Source organism: Episyrphus balteatus, chromosome 4 (genome assembly GCF_945859705.1).
Source record: "Episyrphus balteatus chromosome 4, idEpiBalt1.1, whole genome shotgun sequence".
NCBI lineage: Eukaryota > Metazoa > Arthropoda > Insecta > Diptera > Syrphidae > Episyrphus > Episyrphus balteatus.
Genome location: NC_079137.1, coordinates 70,923,629 through 70,949,168, shown reverse-complemented (window position 1 = coordinate 70,949,168; position 25,540 = coordinate 70,923,629). Strand labels below are relative to the sequence as shown.

Sequence of the window (25,540 nt, the reverse complement as noted above, 5' to 3'; positions counted from 1 at the left end):
TATAGACAAATGTAAAACTATGTGTTTTTCACGCAAAAAAACAATTATAACTTATAATTATATTTTAGATTCTTCTTCTCTCTGTAAACTTTCCGAGTTCTCTGATTTAGGAGTTATTCTTGACACTAAGTTGACGTTTACTGACCATTATAACTTTATAGTAAAAAAAGCTAATAAGATTCTTGGTTTTATCAAACGATTTTCTCGTGATTTCTGTGATCCCTATGTCCTCAAGCTTCTTTATATTTCTTTTGTTAGACCTGTACTTGAATACGGCTGCGTAATATGGGCTCCTTACTATTCTGTTCATATAAATAGACTTGAAGGTATACAGAGGAGGTTTTTGCGTTTTTGCCTTCGTTTTCTTCCATGGTCCCAAAGATCCATACACCCACCCTATTCTCACAGACTCTTACTTATAAATCTCCCTTCACTTTTACAACATAGAAAATATATTCAGCTTTGTTTTATTGTCAAATTAATCAATGGTTCAATAATATGTCCATCAACTCTGTGTCGTCTAAATTTCAGCTATAGTCAAACTAGCATAAGAAGACAATTGCCTTTATGTCCGATTTTCAGCAGAACAAACTATGGTGTGAATAGCCCATTAAATCAATTGATTTCAGTCTTCAATAAATATTACTTTTTGATCTCATCTGTAAACGACAATGTCAAAAGCAAAACATTTAAAGAAAACTTTTTTAACATATTATAGTTATTATTTATTTTTTAGGTAAAATTTTATTATTAAAATTGTATGTACATAAATAGTTTTAAATTCTAACGTTAGGCTATTAACGGATTAAATAAATAAATAAATAGATTTAATTTTTTTATACTACTTATGAAATTTCTTCAAAATATCGAATTTTAAATTTCTTGAATAAAAAGCTTTAACATTATAGTTACTTTAAGCATAAGAGCAAGTACGTGCGACCCCAGTCGTGCAATTTATTTTTTATGTTATATCTTAATATTTTTGCAAAGAATAACTATGAATTCAATAATGGACTTTAATCCTACAATAAATGGGAAATAAATCCACAAAAAATTGTTAAACAGAGAGATTTCCTCATTTCAAAAAAAAAAAAAAAAATACACCCTTTAGTCAAAATTATTTTACTAAGTCTTTTTATTCCTGAGTTCCCTATACCAAATGTCACGTTATTATCAAATTTCGTTTAGGTCAAAAAATAATTTGTTTTCAATTACAAAAAACAAATAACAATCTTTTAATCACAATATTTTTATAGACATGATAGTCTTCTTGTTTTCCATCTCAAATGTAACATTATTTCTGAATTTCAATAGGGTACCATTATTATTATTTAGTTCATACAAAAAACTCACATTTTTTCTACACATAAAAAAGTACCATTTCACATGAAAGCATTTTACAGACTTATTTTATTCGTATAGTTTTTATGGTGCTTTTGGTGGATTTTCCTTATCACACCCTTTCACCTTTTCTGGTATTAAATAAAACATTTTATTGGGGTATCTTTATGCCAATTTTTAATTTCATCTTTTCTTTAAAAACAATTGTTTCACTGAAGACAACTTTGTGGAGCTTAAAGATTCTTAAGTTTTAATAACAAAATGTGCTTGACAAAAAAAAAAGAAAATTTCATATTTTAACCATTCTATTTTTTTAACATGATTTCCGAGCTCCCATAATGGGAGCAAAACAACATAGAAAATCCTGTTAAAGTCCAGTAGGTATAAACCATTTTTCTAGGACCAGGGGTTCAGTCTGGGCATTAGGGTGTGCCTTATATGGGGTAAACATTTTTTTTGTTAATTTTGACCGTCCCAACCCGCCATTTTGTTCTTTGTCATGAAAAAAAAAAATGTCTGAAAAATTTATAAAAATATTTAGAGGTCGCTACCGGCATTTAAAGCTTCATGGTATGGTGAATTTGTGGAATCAATTTCGAAAACATGAATTATGTTTTGTTTAAACATTTTTTATTATTTATACAAGGTAATATACCAGCAATTTGCCAGAAAGCCATAGCGGTTTGATTTGGTTGAGATAAGACCATCGTATTGGAGGGGAGGGGGGTTGGTTTATTCCCCTCTTTTTAGCGTGGAGGCCAAATTTTCTAGGAATTTGACTTAGATTGGAAAAAAAATTATTAAAAGTCCAAGGTTATATCTACAATAAATTCCTAAACCTTTTTGGAAAGCTAATAACTTTTTCTTTTATTATGTTTTTAAATAAAGCTCTTTCAAAGAATAGTTTTTGAAAAATTTATTTTCAAACTCAAAATTTTGAAAAAAATCTTTCAAGCAAAAATTACAAACTAATTTTTCTCAAAATAGTATGTAATTAAGTACTGATTTTATTTTCAAGAATCAATACTTTTATTAATTTTAATTCAAAAAAGAAAACTGGATGCAAAAATGTTTTGTCGTTTTAGAGAAATTGAAAAAATTAGCCAAAACTACTTTTTATTAGAGAAAGCCCTTTATTTTTTTGTTTCTACGTGGCTGCATGGCTGCGGTAAAATTAATTTATGAAATTTTCTTCTATTATTTTATACATTCAGAGTTGTTGGAGGATACAATAAAGTGACACAGTATTAAAATAACCGGGAATTAATCTTAATCATGCATGTTTTTTTTTGGGTTATATTTTATTTTCCATACTACACTACTAAACTTTTCAAGAGAAAAAAATTCAAAAAAATTTTCTTTTTTGAATTTTTTTTTTTTTTTTTTGAATTTTGTTTTGTTTTAAATTTAAGCTTTTTCTGGAGCAAAAATATGGAAAAAGCTAGGAAAAACAATTTTTTTTCTCATTACAAAATGAGAAAAGAAAATTGAGAAATTCGATCGAGTGAAACAAAAAAACGGCTGGCTGGATTAGTTTGAATTTTTGTAGGGTTTTTGTGGACATATTGAACTAGAAAAGGCACACTTAACATTAGTGGTTTCCTCAATATTTTCGATCTAGCGCTCGATTTTCCAAAAAAAAAAAACAAAAGCCCTTTTTTTGTTGCATTTTCAAATTCATGTGAAAATAAGAAAAATTTTTTTTTTTTGGAAAAGCAATGGGTAGCCGTTAAGGAGAATTCATTCAGGTTCTTGAAACCCACCTTTAACTTTCTGTGCGATCATTGGTTGCTCAGATATCGATAATCAAACACAAAAAGATCCTTTTCCATTTGAAGACCGATATCTCGGCGAGAAGTGGACGTATCGAGGTGTTCAAAAAACCAAATTAAAGCTAAATGAACAAAGTATCTGATCCTTATAGTGGTTAAGCTAAAAAAAATTTTTCCACGTCCGTAGACCAAAAAAAAAAACTAAAAAAATTTTGAAAATTTTTTTGTTGCTGGTTTTTCTACGATTACTCAAAAACCGCAGATGTTAAAAATTTTTAAAGTTCTAATCTAAAAACTAGACACTTGGAGCTACAATTTCCTTCTTTATCAATTTCTTGTACGACCATTTCTTTCGAAGTTACGGCCTGTTGAAATTTGCCCAAAAATTTGGAATTTTTTTTTCATCCCTTAATTTTTTCCAGTAGTGTATTTCATATGCTTGTTTTAATGAAAGATGCTTGCTTTAATAAACCTAAAAAAAACATGCATTCCCTGACTGAACCCCTGGTCCTAGAAAAATGGTTTATAACTTTTTGAAAACGTTGTTTAATTTAGACAAGAACCTCATTAAAATTATTTGACTTAAGTCTATATCTAAAAAAAATTTCCTCATAAGTCAACACATACCTATTTGAAATGAAAAAAAAAACTTTAACCCTCTTGGGACGCCATCCAGTGTCATAATAAAAATCTGAAAAAATTAGGGTATTTTTTTTTCTTATTATTTAGAAACAGATTTTCCACTTAGAAACTTGATTCTCGAAAAAAATCTTAACTAACGAACGCCCTAGTATACATGGCACAGGTAAAAATGGCCTTACCGGAAAAAAGTCTATTTTTTGCTAGGATGCATTTTTTTTCTATAAAACTGTTATGGATTTTTGTATTTTTGAAATCCGCAAAAATAACCATTTAACAAAATTATATTAGTTTGATGGCCTATTCAAAATACTGCTTTTTTATAAAAAAGAACACAAAGTTATTCATAATTCTTTTATTTGAAATAAAGATTATTTCGTTTTGAATTTATTATGTGTTGAAAATCAAAAGTCAATCAAGAGAACTAATAATTCATTTTTGTTTATCTCAAAGATTTCTTAATAGATACCCTTCATAACAATTCACACATAAAGGCTATGTAAGTAAACATTGTTTCTCCGTAGAGCAAGCGTTGTATAGGCAAATTATGTGAAGTCTTAAAATAAATTTTCTATACACATTTGTACATTTTGATTGACCTTACATACGTTCAATAAAATACCTAGTTTTCTTTTTGTATTTTGTTGTTGTTTATAGATTGAAAAAATCTTTTAGATCTATTTTTGGATTCACTGTGAATTCTAAGAAAACGATAGAAAATAATATTGTTTTCGATCTTTAAGTAATGAAAAAAAAAAAAAAAAATAGAGAAATTAACACTCTATTAAGACAGTTTAAAGAATTGAAAAAAAAAAATATAAAATAGCAATAAAATCCCCCAGAACTCACGTTTTTGGTTTTTTTTTTTCAACCAATTTTCAGCAAATGTTGTTTTAAGTTCAGAAGTGGGATAACCCTTAAGCAAGAAATCGACAATTTTCCCTTCAATTTCAAATCTACCCAACTTTTTCAGAGAAAAAAAAAACCTCTGCCAAATTTTTTATAATTTTGTAGCAATAAGAAAAAATAATACAAAACTTCCTTTTTTCATAGCGCAAATATCTGTCAATTTAATTTGAAATAGAATTTAATTTAGTTGAACGCTTTGGTCCTTTATATCCTATAAAAGAATACAAAAAAAAATAACAAAATAAAGAAAAAACTCCAAAGAATAACTTTTTCATATCTCATATATTGCATCTTCTATAACCACTGTGTGCTGGTGCTGTTCCATGCCTCCCTTCCATCCAATGTGGTGAACTGCTGCTCTTTTTTACTATAAACTCTTGCTCTCTTCTACCCTGCCTTCACCTCCTTCTACCTCCAGTACAACACACAACAAACGTCAGTGCCAATATCATATCTCAGCATCAGATCGAAACTGACACACAAAATCAAAGATTCATAGCTTTGCAAAGTGTTTGAGTTTTTATTCTTCTTCAACAAAAACTGAAGGCAGCATGAAGAAAATTGTTCAGAGAGGCCAGGAAGCAGAGGCATAGACTCCTTTCTCTAGCATTGCAATGTGCGATTTTGTACTCTAGCCTTATATAGCTCTGGTTGCATCTTTTTGCCAAAATTGAATTTGAATTTAATCAAAAAGAGGAAAACAAGAATTGTGCAATACTCAGATATAGTCTAGGGGGAGAGAGAGAGACAAAAAAAAACAACAACAAAAACAACAACAACAAAACTAACTGTGTACAGTACACACACGTCCAAGTACTTATTTCTAAGATTTAACCCTCTAAGCGTATGTGGCATTGGGAAACTGAAGTAAACAAACTTTGGCAGTTTAGAAGGCTGAGCACAATAAAACAGCTCTACAGAGCACAAGAATAAGGCCAACATCCCGTTACCAAATCCGATATATACGAGTTTAGAGAGAAGAAGAAATGAGATTTGGGGGGCGGCCATAAGGCGAAGAGAGGCATAATAGCAAAGGCAATGTGAATGGGAGATGGAGAAGACGTATATACGAATAGAAGAATTTTATTTATTTATTTTTTTTTTTTTTGTTCACTGGCGAAGCCCCCAAGAGGAAAATTCAAAAATAAAGTTTTCCTCGCACAACAAACCGATACTCGAGAAATACAATTTTCAATTTGCATTTAAACGAATCGTAACCGCAATTTTGACAAGTGTGAGAGTTGAGAGGGTTATTTATGTCAGCGTGAGAAATGTGGGTGGATATTTTTTGGGGGAATAGTAAAATTGAACTTCCAATAAGGTCAATGTGTGTTGCCAACATTTTGGTTTTTGTTTAAATTTATTTAAATTTCGTTCTCTCACAAGGTATTTGAAGGAAACTACTTCACTTCACACTTCATTTTTCACTTTTCACTTTTCACTTTTCACTTTTCACTTTTCAATTTTCACTTTTCACTTTTCACTTTTCACTTTTCACTTTTCACTTTTCACTTTTCACTTTTCACTTTTCACTTTTCACTTTTCACTTTTCACTTTTCACTTTTCACTTTTCACTTTTCACTTTTCACTTTTCACTTTTCACTTTTCACTTTTCACTTTTCACTTTTCACTTTTCACTTTTCACTTTTCACTTTTCACTTTTCACTTTTCACTTTTCACTTTTCACTTTTCACTTTTCACTTTTCACTTTTCACTTTTCACTTCACTTCACTTCACTTCACTTCACTTCACTTCACTTCACTTCACTTCACTTCACTTCACTTCACTTCACTTCACTTCACTTCACTTCACTTCACTTATCTTCAACTTCAACTTCAACTTCAACTTCAACTTCAACTTCAACTTTAACTTCAACTTCAACTTCAACCTCACCTTCAACTTCAACTTCATCTTATTTTTTACTGTCTGGCGTTTCTACGCCTAAAACACTATCTTGAGATAAATTTTCTTCTTCAGGGTTTGAGGTAACCCTAGACACAACAGCATCTTGTATGCCTCCTTGAAATGAGTCTGCTAGATGGCTGTGGCTAAGAGGAAGGATGCCTTTGCTTCTGTTGCACAATCTTCTAAGTCCGATGCTATAAATTTATGTTTTCATTTCGTATTCCCACTGAACAAGTGCATAAGATAGAGAATGTGAGTGAGAGTGTGGAGAGAGGGTGTTTGCTGTGAATGTCACAAGTTTATGTGATAAGCATAGAGGAGTGTTTATGAGATATCCTTTGTGCCATTGCTAGCTATATGCCATCCCGAAGAAAGAGACTTTTCTTCTTTTCTAGTTATGGTGTTTTGTATTTTCTGCTTTTTTTTTTTTATTTAGTTTCTTTTAAGAAATCCTGCGGATATACGAGTATCTATGCATACGGTCAACCAAGTTCATGTTCAGCTAAGAGTTCGTATCACTTGTGTGTTTTTTTTTTTTTTTGTATTATATTCTGGTGATATTCTTGTGCAGTGTGCATCATCATTTTCTTTTCTAAAAATTCTAGAATGAAGTGGGAAAGTGTGGTATCTGTCTTTCTCTCTTAACCAAGATCTTTTCATAGCAGCTTTATATGTGATGTCTGGAGAAAATTTTATTCGTTTATTCCTTAAATCCATTTGGCCTTTTCTTTTATTTTAAATTGTAAAGCTGCTGATGTCCTTTTACGATATATGTATTTGTATTTTCTATGTGTTCTTTTGTTAGGCGATAGAATTTTTGTTTGAATTTAAGTTTATTCCTTAACGGCACTACTTATGGGGTTTTGTCTACTAACTTTTTTTCATCTCTATGTTGTCATGTAACTGGTTATGAATGCAATTTGAATTGAAAAAATGGAATCGAATATAGAAAAGGACATCCAGAAAGTCATTGATTCAGAATTCTACTCAGCAATTCAAAATATTTGAAAAAAAAAAAATTAAACTTGAAGCTCAAATCGGATGTTGAACAGAAATTGATGAAAAATAAAAAAAATCTTTATGGGGACCCGATATTATTTGCTATCAGATATTTTAAATTCAAACAAGTAGGTAATGGCTCTATAATCAATTTCATACAGCCTTACATGATCTTTGATCAGCGGACAAGCAAGACAACTTCAATGACACCTTATTTGTCAAATTTCGATAGGTAGTTCAGAAACTATGATGCCACAGATGAAAATATACTAGATATTTCGATTCCGAAATTATGAATCCAGAAAATCCAGAATCTCGAAAATCCAAAATCCCGAAAACCCAGAATTAAAAAAATCGAATACACAGAAATATCTAGAAAATCAAAAATCACAAAAAGCCCATAGTATCGAAAATCCAAAATACATAAAACCCAGAATTCGGTACATGGATTTTGGATTTTCAATTTTTGGGATTTCGGATTTTCTGTATTTATGATTTTCGGGATTTTGGGTTTTTGGGATTTTGACTTTCAGGACAACAGAAAAAGAAGACTTTTTTTTTCAAAAAATAAATAGATAGGTAGCGGATCATATTAATGTATTATCAAAATTCTGTAGGGGAAAGTGGCCTAAAATGGCACCCCAAGGTAAAATGGCCCCCTTACTAGAAATCGTAGAATCGAACATAATTAGAAAGTTTTATGAAAGCGATTCTTTAGTTAATCTTGCAAAACCTACATACCTATGTATATACAATTTTTGCAACTTCAAGCCATTATTTGACATTTGACAGGTCAAACTGTCTCTAACCACCTCAAAAGTACACTCGTTATAGTTTTGTGAATTTTGTTAATGCAAAAAAAAGTATAAAAAAAACATTGTATTTTGGAAAAAGAAGTTAATATAATATGTATGCATGAAGTATTTCTTAATAATTTACTGTAATAAGTTGGCTTAGAACGATTTTAGATTTTTCGGTATAAAACTTAAATTCAAAAAACCCAAAATGGGCAAAATAGCCTACTTAGCACTCGGGTAAAATGGCGTACTTACTTTCACATTTTCATTTGTTGATGAAAATGGTGATGAGGAAAGTCTTTGATTCCGTCCAAAATCTGGAAAAAAGCATCGAAAACATTCAAAGTTCCAAAAACTACAGTAAATAGACGGGAAACCAACGTGAACAGGGTTTGTTGGGCATTAAGCACCGCTTGTTCCAAGAAAATGGAAAAGGAGCCCTTTTACTCGATTTTTCATTTAAAATCACGTATGTTTGGACTGTGTGCCATTTTACCGGGGTAAATTTGACCAGTGAAAATTGTAGACGTCTTGAAAATTAAAAAATTTAAATACTTTTTGGAATTTTTTTAACTCGAAAAGCAAAAAAATGTGAGAGTACCTAATATATTAAACTTTGAAAAGTATATAGCATTTAAGTTTGAATGTTACTTTTTTTCGAGATATGGGACATTTTTCTTATGGGAGCCATTTTAGGCCACTTTCCTCTATAATGCATTATACTTTATGATTAAAATGCTGTATTTCAAAACACTGCAAATTCAGTATCCTGTAACTGAGTAAATGAGCAAAATCACAATGTCTCGAAAAAGCTTAACAAACTGAATAATATATGTGCAATTTTGCAGCCTTCTTACAGCATTTTCTCGAAGTCTTTTTACAGCATTTAAATATACAGAATTTTAAAATACAGTATTTTGACTTTCAGTATTTGTAATACAGTATTTTGACACATACAGTATTTCGACCCCAACCCGAATAAGATATCGTTGCCAAAAGATATGAATTATATTAAAATGTAATCTAAACTCCAAAGGTCACTGAAGTATTGCTGAAGAAATACTAGGATTCACAAAGCCTGCATTGACAAGAGTTTGGTTCTTCATCAAAAATGTGATTATAAGCCAATGAAGATAAAAAAGAAATGGAATAGAATGTGTTTAAAAAAGTAACATGATTGTCCTGATATAAACACAGGGTAAAATCATAGTCAGTTAAGGGAGTAGGTAATTCTAAACATTTTCTGAGACTATGTAGGAAACCTCGTATCGAATTTTTATACTTACCCCATCTACAAAAGATATCCATCAAAGCATATCAGAAACTAACCAAAATAAAGTTTTTGTCTTATCCAGGTTCAATAAAAAGTTTCATTTCATTAAAAGAAAGGAAATTTATTTCATCAACTATAAAATCTTATATTACACCAAAAAAAATTTACATTCAACAAATAATTTTTCTCGAAAAAATTATCACCGACACACCCTGTCCTGAACTAACAAAAACTTGCGCATCGAGCTTGAACTCATTGTGTAGTGGGATGAAAGTTTCGCTGAGTATACCATACCATACCGATCAGCCATTAGTATCCGCTTTCTTTCCATTTCCATCCGTCCCAATGTAAAAGAATTTTTATGCAAGTCCTCGTGTTGCAAAAATGCACACGACAAATTCTTTCCAAGTCGAGCCATAGTGCGAACAAGAAGTTTCTCCCGCCTGCGTAAAACAAAAAAAACAAAAAGTAGAACAAAAAGTAAAAAGTATAAAATTAAAATAAATCGAGAACAATTAAAACAAAAAGAACAATCCAAGTGATTATTTCATCCCCAATCCAACAAAAAAAGAAGGTATACACGAAACATAAAAAAAAAGAAAGAAGGTAAAAGAATTAAGTAAATTTTTTTTTTTTGGTTTAGGAAACCAAAGCGAATCCTTGATCGTGTGATTGGAGGTCATCGCCGTCCTGTCGGTCAGGACTAACGAGACCCTCTTTTCCAATATTGGCAAAACAAAAAATAAAAAAAAAAAAAAAATCGAATTCAGTCCAGTCTATAGGGGACAAAAATCGAATTTCTCTTCAGGATTACGATTTTGAAGAGGAAAGCAGCAGTTGTTGCAATAAAGGGAGGGGTTGAAACTCCAAAATTAGACAAACTCGTCTTGAAGTGATCCTGAAACCAAATCAGGAAAATAATTTCCCAACTAGGTAAGAATTTTATAAATCAGCATCGCCCCAACAACCTAAGAAAAAAAAAAAAACTTAATCCCTTAGGCACATCCAGTTACCCTGTAAGGCATTCAAGCTTACTGAAAATTCATCCAGTGGTTGCAACCAGACACCAGAGTCTGCTTCTTATTTTTTTTTATCGGGTTGTATTAACCCCACATAGGATCTTGGCTCGATAGAACGCCACCATCAGTTGGTTCGAATACCCAGGATTCTCAAATCTGAACCATCCCCAAAAATTGGTAAGACTTGATATTTCTCTAGAAGTGAATGAAAAACGGTAGTTTAATCCAAAAATGTCATTCCTTAGGGGGATAATTTTATTAAGAATTTGCCTTGAAATCCATACTGATTGGCGGTTGTCATTCAGAGTTCCTTTCCGTGTTCTGGACACAGAAATCTTCTGGAATCTGGAATCTCCGTACCGTTAAGCAAAAATTAACTTTGGTCTTGAAGAGTCACCGTCTTCAGAAGTCTGAATTCGAGTCCGATTCGGTTCTTCAAGAAAACATCAGACCCAGTGTCTGTAAGAGACTCCTATTCATTGATCCCAAATGGTAAGAATTCGAAAATATATCATATAATTAAACCAAAATTAGGTAGAGCTAACTCTGAATTTTATTCTTTAGGGATTTGGTATAACCCAACAATCATCGAACAAATCCAATTGAACCAACGATTTTTATTTGAGTCGACAAGTGACTCCAACGTCAACTTTAAAGCATCCCTTCGTGACAAAAGTAATCCAATTCAGTGAAAGAAGTTCAAAATTAAAGCTAGAAAAAAAAAGAAAGGTTTGAGTTAGTAATAAAAGAAAAACAAAAATAAGGGTATAGTGCATAAAGTATCTGAAAAAAAAACAAAAAGATTAAATTAAAGAAAATTAAAGAACCTGAAAAGAAAAGAAAAAAAAAATTAAAGAAAATTAAAGTAAACCTGAAAAGAAAAAATTAAAGATAGTTAAAGAAGTCTGAAAAGAAAAAAAAAGTTAAATTAAAGAAAATTTAAGGACCTGAAAAAAAAAAAAAAAATTAAAGTATCTGAAAAAAAAAAGTTAAATTAAACAGAAAAAATTAAAGAACCTGAAAAAAGAAAGTTAGAGTACCTAGTAGAAAAAATTTAAAGGAAATTAAGTTTGATTAAGAATTTAGAATTAATATTGATTAACAAAAACAAATATACCTGAAAAGAAAGTGAAAATAAGATAGAATTGATAAAATAAAGAAAAAGTAAATAAAAAAAAAAGAATATAATTTGAATTAAAGAAATATGAAATAGCAAAAGATAACAAAAAAGGATAAGGCTAGAAATTAAGATAAATAGATAGGAGTGAAAGTTAAAGATACTTACCAGAAAAAATTTTGATTAACAACAATCGTTTAGCTTTGAAAAAAAAAAAAATAATAATTTGAGAAAATAATTAAATCAAACTAAATCAACTTTTGATTTTAAAAGCAAATTTAAAGAAAATTTTTGAAAGCTCAATAAGAAACTTAATGAAATTTAAAGTAAATTTACAACAAGTGAATTTAAAATAAATCAGATGAAGTATTGTAGATTTGAAGTAGAGTTCAAAGATAGATCTTCTAAGAGAAGATATTTTCAATTTTTTTTTGGTAAAGCCTTATCCGAAAGTGAATCATAATTGGAAAAAAAAATTAATGATAGTTATTAAGTAGTAATGCCAGGTGTAACATCCCATCCATCGCGATAAAATTATTTATTTTGAAAAGTGAAGTAGAGATTCTTTCTTTTTTTTTAATCCTTGATACCCTTTAATATAAAAAAAAAAAAAAATCATTTAATAACGACGTTTAGCAGAAACCAGATCAAATGCTGTGCACAACATTCAGGATCTTGGGTAAGTGAATTTTTTTTGCTTTTTTATTGATTTTTATATGAATTTGTTTTTTTTATGAGATTTAAAAGAAATCCAAATTGATATGCGAATGTTTGTATAAAATTTATATGAACATGAAATTTAAATGAAAAGATACATATAACAAAAAAAAAAAAAAAAAAGATGATAAGTTAGTAAATTAAAAGAAAAGAAATCGAATATTGGGGTTATCAGGAGTGATAAAATTCTGAAAAAAAAAATGAAAGATAAAATTAATTATTGATTTTTTTTATTAAATATACGGTTGTATACTTACATGAATAGTATGGTCGATGTATGGTGATGACATAAAAGTTAAATTTTTCTTTTAATTTTTGTAAATAGTTTTTAAGAACCAGTCACTTACATACATGTTTTTTTTTTAAGTGAATTAAACGAAATATTTTCGATGAAATGATCGAGATAAATTAAATTTTTGATTTTTAATTATTTGAACGGGTTCTCAGTTTCCGATGAAGAAGAATTTTGGAAGTCGAGTTCACAAAGAATAATGTTTACTTGGACTTGTAAACTTATCGAAGATTTTTATGTTATCTGATTTAGAAAAAGATTAAATATGGAGGTTTAAAGAAATTAATTCGGGAAGTGGATGTGAGGTTAGTGAGAGTGAAGGGAAGTTCCTAAAAATGTTTTGAGGGGAAGTCAAAGATTTCCCCCTTTTGATTGAGGGCCGTTACAAAGGTGAATGGAGCGCGTAATGGCATTGGAATATTCCATTATTTTTTTGGAATATTATATTAGGGTGGGTAATGAAAAGCTCCGAGGACACAAACATCTATGTCCTCCTCTAAAAATGAAGTCAAGATAAAAAAGAAAAAGATATCGGTAGCTAGATTCGGGTCCCTCTTCAGTAGATGGAAATATTTTCAATCGATTAACAGCGTAGATTAAGGCTTGAAAAAAAAGTAACCTAGTCCCTTGGCGAATAACAAGATCCCCCCCATCGACGAGCTAAGCATGGCAACCAGCAAGCCTTCGGTTATTAACGCAATGGGACACCACTATCGACTCCTGCCTGGACGGGCCGGTGGGTCTGTAGACATCGGTCCTAGAGGTAGAAAAAAGTTGATAGTGGAATTCTTGAAAGGAAGAGCGCGTGAATATTTGGGTTCTTTGGTTTTGGAATCTTTTGTGATTTCGGGTCGATTCAAAAGTCGGTCTCACATGTTTTTATATTGAAGTTTAGAAACGAATATTTCACAACTTTTTTTTTATAAGTGTAAAGGTTTAGATGCACAAACAAAAATATCACGTGCTAGTTGCAAATAAGAAGAATTATATATATATAATTCAAACGTTACAGATGGCGCCCAACGTGGGGCCCGAATTTAGCAACCGAATTTTTTTTTTGATTGTAAAAGTTATTTTACATTTCATTTCAAAATTTTTTTTTGTTAAAAATTTTTTTTTTGAAAATTAAAAGTTTTGTTTCCTTGTGAATTATCACCGTGCGTAATGAGCAGCCGTCGTCGTCCGAGGGGTTAAGGTATTTATCTAGGACTCCTTCTGTCGCGACTTGGTATGTTATTATGCTTCACACATATTAGGCTGGCGTTTGACAATGTCCATACTTAAATGGTCATTATTATTTTTGAGTAGGTATATGAAAGCGTTGGAAAACAAGAGCTAATATGAGGAATGCAGTTAGTTGATATGATTTTTTTTAATTGGGGTTTAAGACTTTTGTCCGATAGATTAAAGGATATAATTTCGGATCTATGACTGTTGCGAAAGTTGAAAACCTGATTTAGGAAATTATTTCGTCGATTAATATTAAAGTTTTATAAATAACTTAGAAATTTGTTTAACATCTTGTTCAAAGAGTAATGAAGAATTTAAGGCGTAATCCGGATGGCTAGATTTATAAATTATTCTTGGCTATCGACAGTTGTTACGTTAAGAAGGAGATCATTTCATTTTTTGGACTTTAGCTTAAAGGAACTTCGTTTTAAGAGTTTAAATATGTATATTAAAGGATAATAAGAATTTTTTTTTGGGATTTCAGTTTTCTTTTAAAGGAAAATTGAGAAACCATATTTTGATATTTTTTTTTTAGGAACTAACCTTCTCTCATCTCACATTCACTTCCTGAGATACGTTTATGAAAAAAAGTTTACATATATTACATTTATTTTTGATTTTTATTTTTTTTTGAATTTTGTTAAAGTTTTGAAGTAAAGAATTATTATTTTTTTTAAATTCAGTTTTACAGAAAGTTGAAAAATTTTATTTGTTTAGATAGAGATATCAGAAGAATAAAGTTAAGAAACTTAATTAAGGACTAAAGAGTTTCTTTGAAAAGTGAAAAAAAAAAAGTATTCAAAAAAAAAAAAAAAAAAAAAAAAAAAAAATTTTATTTAGGAGTTTAAATAGTTAAGAATTAGAATAAAAGTAATTATTTCTGAAATAAATAAGGTATTAGAAAAAGTTTTAGTAAAAGTTTAAAGCTATGGGTCGCACAAAGAAAGACAGTAATAATACCCATAATACTCGAAGTAGTAGTCAGCAAAGGCCCCCATCAGAAGCAACAGATAATGATGTAAATGAGGGTGAGCAAGAGGTAAATGAGGGTGGGCAAGAAAACACTGAACCCGCAGCGACCGTGTCAGGTCATACTGACCCAGTAGGTACAAACGTAGTTGGTCATACTAGCCGTACGAGAACTTCGAGCGTTAGGGAACATGACACCTCTAAAGATGGTGAACAATTTGAGTCGTACGTAAGAGAGGTTGTCACGGCAACCGTTGGACTTAATCGTACTGAAGATCAACGCTTCATACGCGAAGAATTAGAGCGAACTCAAGCTGAGTTAGTACGACAGGTTAGGTCGATGGTTAGGGAAACCCTTACTAATGTCACACCAGCTGTACCTTCAAATCAACAAGATACGAGAAACTTGTTGAACATGAACACTCCTTTCGATAGAGTTGGAGATTATCCTATACAACAACCCATTGTAAATAATAATGAAAATGTTAATCCATCGAATGAACCGGCCGTTCATCCGGTAGATATGGCCCGTTGTTCAAACGTGGATAACTTCTTAGCTCAATTGAGCAATTTAAATTTTAATGTGTCCCCTCCACCTGCCAGTCAAGTTAACCCAACTCCGTCTACATCTTCAGGAATTCGATTCCCACACTATCACAAGTGGGGAGTTAAGTTTGACAACAAGAACATGTCAATAGATGATTTCTTGTTTCGGTTGGAACGAGTTAAAGATAGTTATTATGTTACTTGGCCGGAAGTGGTGCAGAATTTTCATCACTTTGTAAGTGGTAGCGCGATGACTTGGTATTGGACTTTTATTAAAAGTAATCCAACTTGTAATTGGCCAACTTTGCGTTTAGCCCTAGTCGAACAATACAGGAGTCTAGAAACCGACTCCGAATTATATAGAAAAATGTCAGATCGTAAACAATTGTTGAATGAGTCTTTCGATAGCTTTTATGACGATCTAATACAATTGAATTCGAGACTGCGAGTACCTAAAACTGTTAAAGAGATTATTGAGTTAATCAAACTCAATGTCCGTCGTAGGATTGGAGAGCTCCTAGTTACGTTCAGCACACATAGTTTACCAGAGATGGTCTATGTATGCAGAACCATCGAAAAGTTTTTGAATGGAGGCGAATCCAATAAACCTAAATTTCAATCGAGTACTCCATTACAACGTCCACAGCGACAAATAAATGAGATTGAATCGGAATTAGAAGTTTTAAGTGAAGTAGCACCTGGTGTAATAGAAGCTTACCATAGGGAAGCGAATACACTGAGATGCTGGAATTGTAGAGTAGAAGGGCATTCTTTTAGAGAATGTGATAATCCTAAACGAAATTTATTTTGCTATAGGTGTGGGCGTGAAAATGTTATCACTCCTAGATGCGAGAATTGTTCGGGAAACCGACAACCGGGCAACCCTGCAACCGGGGGGAGGTGCCCGAGGTCCGAGAACCCGGAGAATTAGAACCTACTTCCAAAAAAATAACCCTGCTAAAACACTTACCTGATGAAACCAATGATGTAGAAAAGTCTCGAAATAATCTTGACAAAAAAAGTGCAGTCAAACCTATTCCTGTTAGGAAATCAATTCACGAGCGCATCAAAGATTATTATGAGGCAAGGAAAAGAATAGTCACTTTTCCGTCTACTTCGAACAAAATAAAAAAATTAAGAGAAAGAATAAAGAAAAACAAAGAAATACATAGGACAATCGCAGCAACAACGTTAGATTGTTCTGAAGAAGATCCACGACCATACGTCACTGTGGAAATATGCGGAACCAAGATCCGCGGTTTGCTCGATTCAGGAGCTAGTTTGAGTTGCCTCGGGGTGGGTTCTCTAAAGTTCCTGGAAGACAATAACATCCCTTTAAGAAAATTTTCTTCGTATATCTCTACCGCTGGCGGTCAGAGACAATCAATAGTTGGAATGGTTACGATGCAAATCTATTACAAAGGCAAAGCCAATGACATAGATTTGTTCGTCGTACCATCTCTAACTCAACAACTGTATCTAGGCGTCGATTTTTGGAGAATTTTCCAAATTGCTCCCCACCTTATTTCCGAAATTTCCCCACCTACAAGAATTGTAAATAAGTCAGACATTGCGATCGAGTGCGATCTAAACGATCAAGAACGTCATAAATTGCGGGAAATTATCGCAAAATTTCCGTCTTTCACAACAAAAGGCCTTGGAAAGACCAAATTATTAGAGCATTTTATAGATACGGGAGATGCAACACCGATAAAACAACGTCATTATCCCATATCTCCAGCGATACAAGCCCTAGTATATGAGGAATTGGATCGCATACTTTCTTTGGGGGTCATCGAAGAAAGTTCCAGCGCGTGGTCCTCTCCAGTCGTACTTGTACGAAAACCTGGAAAGAACCGTTTGTGCTTGGACTTTCGGAAGGTGAACCAAGTAACAAAGAAGAATGCGAGCCCAATTGCTCATATAGAGGGATTGTTAGCACGCCTTTCAGAGACACACTTCATCTCAAGTGTGGACCTGAAAGATGCGTACTGGCAGATACCGCTGGAGCAAAGTTCGAGGGAGAAGACGGCATTCACGGTTCCGGGAAGGCCTCTTTATCAGTTCAAAGTAATGCCATTTGGTCTTTCCAACGCAGCACAAACACTGACTTATCTGATGAATTTAGTAGTACCGAGTGAACTACGTGATCAAGTCTTCGTATATTTGGACGACTTACTTGTCATCTCGAAGAACTTTGAAGAGCACCTTAGAGTGTTAGATATAGTTGGGAAAAGGTTACTTGAAGCAGGCTTGACGATAAACGTCGAGAAATCGAAGTTTTGCTTCAAGGAACTCCAGTACCTAGGCTATGTGGTCGGACAAGGATGTTTAAAACCCGACCCTGGAAAAGTTTCTGCCATTCTCGAGTTTCCAATCCCTAAGACTTCGAAACAAGTAAGAAGATTTCTCGGTATGGCAGGGTGGTACCGCAGATTTGTGAATAACTTTTCAACCCTTGCTACCCCTTTAACAGACACGTTAAAAAAAGGTAAAAAGTTTAACTTCGATAAAGAAGCAGAGGCGGCTTTTGAAGCGATAAAAGCAGCTCTTACCTCTGATTTAGTCCTTGTAAACCCGGACTTTTCCAAACAATTTATCATTTTATGTGATGCGTCAGCATCTGGTATAGGGTGCGTTTTGTGTCAGAAGGACGAAAACGGAAACGAAAGACCCATATATTACTTCTCACAAAAATTAAATTCAGCCCAGCGTAACTACTCAGTTACGGAAAGAGAATGTTTAGCGGCGGTGAGAGGAATTCAAAAATTTCGACCATATGTAGAAGGATATAGATTCTTAGTTATAACAGACCATTCAAGCCTGAAGTGGCTGATGAGCCTGCGAGATCCAACGGGGAGGTTAGCGCGCTGGAGTCTCAAACTTCAAGGGTTCGATTTCGGCATCGAACACCGGAAGGGTACTCTGAACGTAGTGCCAGATGCTCTATCCCGAGTTTTTGAGGTAGAGGCGCTACAATCAGAAGTATGTCCACCGGAGTCGATGTCGTCGAACACCGATGTTCTTCATATTGATTTGGAAGATCCGAGTTTCAAATCGGACGAATATCTTCAAATCATCGAGCATATCGGACAAAATAAAGACCAGCTTCCCGACCTTCGAGTTTCGGACAGTTTCGTATATAAGAAGGTCCGGCATTGTACAGGGAATCCACTCCAAGACGATTTGGTGTGGAAATTATGGATTCCAGCTGCGCTGACAAACTGTTTGATCTCTCTGGCTCATTGCCCACCCAGAGCTTCACACGGTGGTATCGCAAAGACCCTTTATAGATTGCGTCAGCAGTTCTTTTGGCCGAATATGGCAACACAGGTGAAACAATATATTGAAAATTGTGAAGTATGCAAAACAACTAAGGCTCCTAATACCGTTTTAAGGGCAGAAATGGGAAAATCTTTTTCCGTTGACCGGCCATTCCAACACCTTTATATAGATTTCCTGGGTCCATACCCTCGATCAAAAAGTGGCAACACTCAAATTTTTATAGTGTTAGATCAGCTGACAAAATTCGTTTTCATTAAACCACTCCGAAAAGCTAACGCATCTTCAGTTATAAAATTTTTGCAAGAAGAAATATTCCTTGTTTTTGGAGTTCCTGAAAGTATCCTTTCAGATAATGGTAGTCAATTTATCGGACACGAATTTGCCAAAATGATTAAGACTTTCGGTATAACACATTATCGAACTGCAGTATACTCCCCGCAAGCAAACGCGAGCGAACGAGTAAATCGCTCAATATTGGCAGCAATCCGTGCTTATGTAGACCAAAGACAGACGAATTGGGATTCGAACCTATCGTCCATTGGAAGTGCTTTACGTTCCACGATCCATTCCGCTATCGGTATGTCCCCCTACGAAGCCCTTTTCGGGCATCGTATTATTGAACACGGAGCTGATTACAAACTCTTGCGTGAACTAGGTGGACTTAACCACTCTGAAATAGATTATATCCCCAAAGTTGCTAGAATGAATGTATTACACTCGTATCTTAAGTCAGCCCTAGAGCAAACTCACGAATCTTATGAAAAGAAATATAACTTACGAAGTAGAGTAGTGTCATACCAGGTTGGTGATGTACTTTTCAAGCGAAATTTTACTTTGAGTGACGCAACCAAACACTTCAACGCTAAACTCAGCCCGAAATTTGTAAAAGTTACTGTTTGCAAAATAATTGGAAACAATTTATACCAAGTAATAGACGAAAAAGGTTATAAAACCGTTACACATTCTAAAGATTTGAAGAAATAAAAAAAAAAAAAAAAATATATATATATAGCCTACCCAAGAATTTTCTCTTAGCCCGGCTTTCTCAGCTGAACATGAGACTCTTTGGTTTAAGATATTTTAAAAGATTTCTCAGTTTCTTTTCATATCCTTTTTTATTACAGGAAGCCTGTCATTAAAAGGATATGCTTTGTAGGAAACCTCGTATCGAATTTTTATACTTACCCCATCTACAAAAGATATCCATCAAAGCATATCAGAAACTAACCAAAATAAAGTTTTTGTCTTATCCAGGTTCAATAAAAAGTTTCATTTCATTAAAAGAAAGGAAATTTATTTCATCAACTATAAAATCTTATATTACACCAAAAAAAATTTACATTCAACAAATAATTTTTCTCGAAAAAATTATCACCGACACACCCTGTCCTGAACTAACAAAAACTTGCGCATCGAGCTTGAACTCATTGTGTAGTGGGATGAAAGTTTCGCTGAGTATACCATACCATACCGATCAGCCATTAGTATCCGCTTTCTTTCCATTTCCATCCGTCCCAATGTAAAAGAATTTTTATGCAAGTCCTCGTGTTGCAAAAATGCACACGACAAATTCTTTCCAAGTCGAGCCATAGTGCGAACAAGAAGTTTCTCCCGCCTGCGTAAAACAAAAAAAACAAAAAGTAGAACAAAAAGTAAAAAGTATAAAATTAAAATAAATCGAGAACAATTAAAACAAAAAGAACAATCCAAGTGATTATTTCATCCCCAATCCAACAAAAAAAGAAGGTATACACGAAACATAAAAAAAAAGAAAGAAGGTAAAAGAATTAAGTAAATTTTTTTTTTTTGGTTTAGGAAACCAAAGCGAATCCTTGATCGTGTGATTGGAGGTCATCGCCGTCCTGTCGGTCAGGACTAACGAGACCCTCTTTTCCAATATTGGCAAAACAAAAAATAAAAAAAAAAAAAAAATCGAATTCAGTCCAGTCTATAGGGGACAAAAATCGAATTTCTCTTCAGGATTACGATTTTGAAGAGGAAAGCAGCAGTTGTTGCAATAAAGGGAGGGGTTGAAACTCCAAAATTAGACAAACTCGTCTTGAAGTGATCCTGAAACCAAATCAGGAAAATAATTTCCCAACTAGGTAAGAATTTTATAAATCAGCATCGCCCCAACAACCTAAGAAAAAAAAAAAAACTTAATCCCTTAGGCACATCCAGTTACCCTGTAAGGCATTCAAGCTTACTGAAAATTCATCCAGTGGTTGCAACCAGACACCAGAGTCTGCTTCTTATTTTTTTTTATCGGGTTGTATTAACCCCACATAGGATCTTGGCTCGATAGAACGCCACCATCAGTTGGTTCGAATACCCAGGATTCTCAAATCTGAACCATCCCCAAAAATTGGTAAGACTTGATATTTCTCTAGAAGTGAATGAAAAACGGTAGTTTAATCCAAAAATGTCATTCCTTAGGGGGATAATTTTATTAAGAATTTGCCTTGAAATCCATACTGATTGGCGGTTGTCATTCAGAGTTCCTTTCCGTGTTCTGGACACAGAAATCTTCTGGAATCTGGAATCTCCGTACCGTTAAGCAAAAATTAACTTTGGTCTTGAAGAGTCACCGTCTTCAGAAGTCTGAATTCGAGTCCGATTCGGTTCTTCAAGAAAACATCAGACCCAGTGTCTGTAAGAGACTCCTATTCATTGATCCCAAATGGTAAGAATTCGAAAATATATCATATAATTAAACCAAAATTAGGTAGAGCTAACTCTGAATTTTATTCTTTAGGGATTTGGTATAACCCAACAATCATCGAACAAATCCAATTGAACCAACGATTTTTATTTGAGTCGACAAGTGACTCCAACGTCAACTTTAAAGCATCCCTTCGTGACAAAAGTAATCCAATTCAGTGAAAGAAGTTCAAAATTAAAGCTAGAAAAAAAAAGAAAGGTTTGAGTTAGTAATAAAAGAAAAACAAAAATAAGGGTATAGTGCATAAAGTATCTGAAAAAAAAACAAAAAGATTAAATTAAAGAAAATTAAAGAACCTGAAAAGAAAAGAAAAAAAAAATTAAAGAAAATTAAAGTAAACCTGAAAAGAAAAAATTAAAGATAGTTAAAGAAGTCTGAAAAGAAAAAAAAAGTTAAATTAAAGAAAATTTAAGGACCTGAAAAAAAAAAAAAAAATTAAAGTATCTGAAAAAAAAAAGTTAAATTAAACAGAAAAAATTAAAGAACCTGAAAAAAGAAAGTTAGAGTACCTAGTAGAAAAAATTTAAAGGAAATTAAGTTTGATTAAGAATTTAGAATTAATATTGATTAACAAAAACAAATATACCTGAAAAGAAAGTGAAAATAAGATAGAATTGATAAAATAAAGAAAAAGTAAATAAAAAAAAAAGAATATAATTTGAATTAAAGAAATATGAAATAGCAAAAGATAACAAAAAAGGATAAGGCTAGAAATTAAGATAAATAGATAGGAGTGAAAGTTAAAGATACTTACCAGAAAAAATTTTGATTAACAACAATCGTTTAGCTTTGAAAAAAAAAAAAATAATAATTTGAGAAAATAATTAAATCAAACTAAATCAACTTTTGATTTTAAAAGCAAATTTAAAGAAAATTTTTGAAAGCTCAATAAGAAACTTAATGAAATTTAAAGTAAATTTACAACAAGTGAATTTAAAATAAATCAGATGAAGTATTGTAGATTTGAAGTAGAGTTCAAAGATAGATCTTCTAAGAGAAGATATTTTCAATTTTTTTTTGGTAAAGCCTTATCCGAAAGTGAATCATAATTGGAAAAAAAAATTAATGATAGTTATTAAGTAGTAATGCCAGGTGTAACATCCCATCCATCGCGATAAAATTATTTATTTTGAAAAGTGAAGTAGAGATTCTTTCTTTTTTTTTAATCCTTGATACCCTTTAATATAAAAAAAAAAAAAAAAAATCATTTAATAACGACGTTTAGCAGAAACCAGATCAAATGCTGTGCACAACATTCAGGATCTTGGGTAAGTGAATTTTTTTTGCTTTTTTATTGATTTTTATATGAATTTGTTTTTTTTATGAGATTTAAAAGAAATCCAAATTGATATGCGAATGTTTGTATAAAATTTATATGAACATGAAATTTAAATGAAAAGATACATATAACAAAAAAAAAAAAAAAAAAAGATGATAAGTTAGTAAATTAAAAGAAAAGAAATCGAATATTGGGGTTATCAGGAGTGATAAAATTCTGAAAAAAAAAATGAAAGATAAAATTAATTATTGATTTTTTTTATTAAATATACGGTTGTATACTTACATGAATAGTATGGTCGATGTATGGTGATGACATAAAAGTTAAATTTTTCTTTTAATTTTTGTAAATAGTTTTTAAGAACCAGTCACTTACATACATGTTTTTTTTTTAAGTGAATTAAACGAAATATTTTCGATGAAATGATCGAGATAAATTAAATTTTTGATTTTTAATTATTTGAACGGGTTCTCAGTTTCCGATGAAGAAGAATTTTGGAAGTCGAGTTCACAAAGAATAATGTTTACTTGGACTTGTAAACTTATCGAAGATTTTTATGTTATCTGATTTAGAAAAAGATTAAATATGGAGGTTTAAAGAAATTAATTCGGGAAGTGGATGTGAGGTTAGTGAGAGTGAAGGGAAGTTCCTAAAAATGTTTTGAGGGGAAGTCAAAGATTTCCCCCTTTTGATTGAGGGCCGTTACAAAGGTGAATGGAGCGCGTAATGGCATTGGAATATTCCATTATTTTTTTGGAATATTATATTAGGGTGGGTAATGAAAAGCTCCGAGGACACAAACATCTATGTCCTCCTCTAAAAATGAAGTCAAGATAAAAAAGAAAAAGATATCGGTAGCTAGATTCGGGTCCCTCTTCAGTAGATGGAAATATTTTCAATCGATTAACAGCGTAGATTAAGGCTTGAAAAAAAAGTAACCTAGTCCCTTGGCGAATAACAAGATCCCCCCCATCGACGAGCTAAGCATGGCAACCAGCAAGCCTTCGGTTATTAACGCAATGGGACACCACTATCGACTCCTGCCTGGACGGGCCGGTGGGTCTGTAGACATCGGTCCTAGAGGTAGAAAAAAGTTGATAGTGGAATTCTTGAAAGGAAGAGCGCGTGAATATTTGGGTTCTTTGGTTTTGGAATCTTTTGTGATTTCGGGTCGATTCAAAAGTCGGTCTCACATGTTTTTATATTGAAGTTTAGAAACGAATATTTCACAACTTTTTTTTTATAAGTGTAAAGGTTTAGATGCACAAACAAAAATATCACGTGCTAGTTGCAAATAAGAAGAATTATATATATATAATTCAAACGTTACAACTATTTCAACCAGCTGTTGAATTTTGAAGAATTCGAAAAATCCACCAATCAGGTGGATTCTATTCCACATATAAAAATACGAATTCCACTTTTATTTACCATTTATAAAGGTAGTAAAAAGTGAGTTTTTTTTTTTTGAATTGGAAATGTTTTGTTGCATTTCAAAGTACAAGTACATTTTTTTACTTATGCTATACAACACTTTAAGGTATTTTTTGATGTCTGATCAAATAAAACCAAAACCATTTTTATTTAATCATAAAAAAAGTTAATGCATTATTTAAAAAAAAATAAAATATTCTTTCCATGAAACAAATACCATGTCACGAAGAAAAGTTATAAATAAAAAAAATTTAAATTAATAGAAAGCCATACATAAAAATGGATGAAATAATAGCATTTCACAACTTTGGCGACAACTCCACACTTACAGGACCAACTCCCTCATTTACACCCATACAAACGCACATATACCAAACAACTTAACCACATACAAAAGGCTAAAGTAAAAGTCTATGCAAATTTAAATTAACTTCCCTCGTAAGTAGTTAAGTATAAGTTAGTTAATATGAATATATATGACGGAAGTATGAGGGCGTGACGGGGCAAGGCATGCATTCAATATGGTGTCGACAGTGGGCGGTACAGCGTATGTTGGTATCAAAATATGCGAAAGACTTTGAAAATATAGTATAGCTACTTATGAGTATACGTATATCGTTTTTCTCTATGGAGTATTTTGATGCCCAAAGTTTTTAGCGCGTTTTTGCAAGAAGTTTTCTTTTTAAGGAACTCACTCACTAGAATAATTCCAAGGAGAAAAATACATTCAAAAATTAAGGGTGCAACCATGCTGCACTTGCAGAGTGGTTTTCAGTTTTTGGTAGATGGTGTGGTTGCACTAGAGGTCGAAAACGATCGCTTTGAAATAAATTTTCTCTCTCTCTCTACTGACAGCGACGACGACAGCGACAACGACGGAAAGGATTTTTATTTCCTTTCAAACCTCCTTATCATTCTATGAGTTATTTTTTATTTTTTTTTTTTTCAATTTTCAGTTTCCTGTAGGACTTTGAGTTAAAAATTACATACATATACTCGTTTTTTTTTTATAAAATATAAAATAGACCGCGGGAAACTACTTGCATGAGTAAAAAAAAAAATTGTAGTAGTATTTCTCTAAAAACGGATGAAAAGGCAACTAGCGACCCAATCGCTGTTATTTTTTTTTTTTTTTAAGCAGCATCAGCGATGAAGTGAGCTGTGAAGTGGAAAAATGAGGAAAATTTATTTCATGGCGATGGCAGTTATTATTCATAATATTTGGAGTGGAATTAAGGATTTCAGTTCAGTTTTTTTTGGTTCTCAAAAAATCGCATGAGTGTGAATTAAAATTT

General features: G+C 32.3%; 1 protein-coding gene and 2 long non-coding RNA genes across 10 annotated transcripts in view; 1 reads left to right on the top strand and 2 right to left on the bottom strand.

The window, feature by feature from the left end:
- The window catches only part of LOC129918266 (CUGBP Elav-like family member 4), a 993,834-nt gene that overhangs the window by 163,933 nt on the left and 804,361 nt on the right, over window positions 1–25,540 (top strand). The gene's annotated exons all lie outside the window — the stretch shown is intronic.
- LOC129918267 (uncharacterized) lies at window positions 10,491–12,047 on the bottom strand. Its single transcript, XR_008772940.1, has 3 exons — window positions 11,940–12,047; window positions 10,671–11,365; window positions 10,491–10,603 (listed from the first exon to the last, which is right to left on the bottom strand). It is a non-coding gene; the product is annotated as an uncharacterized LOC129918267 (long non-coding RNA).
- LOC129918268 (uncharacterized) lies at window positions 20,838–22,394 on the bottom strand. Its single transcript, XR_008772941.1, has 3 exons — window positions 22,287–22,394; window positions 21,018–21,712; window positions 20,838–20,950 (listed from the first exon to the last, which is right to left on the bottom strand). It is a non-coding gene; the product is annotated as an uncharacterized LOC129918268 (long non-coding RNA).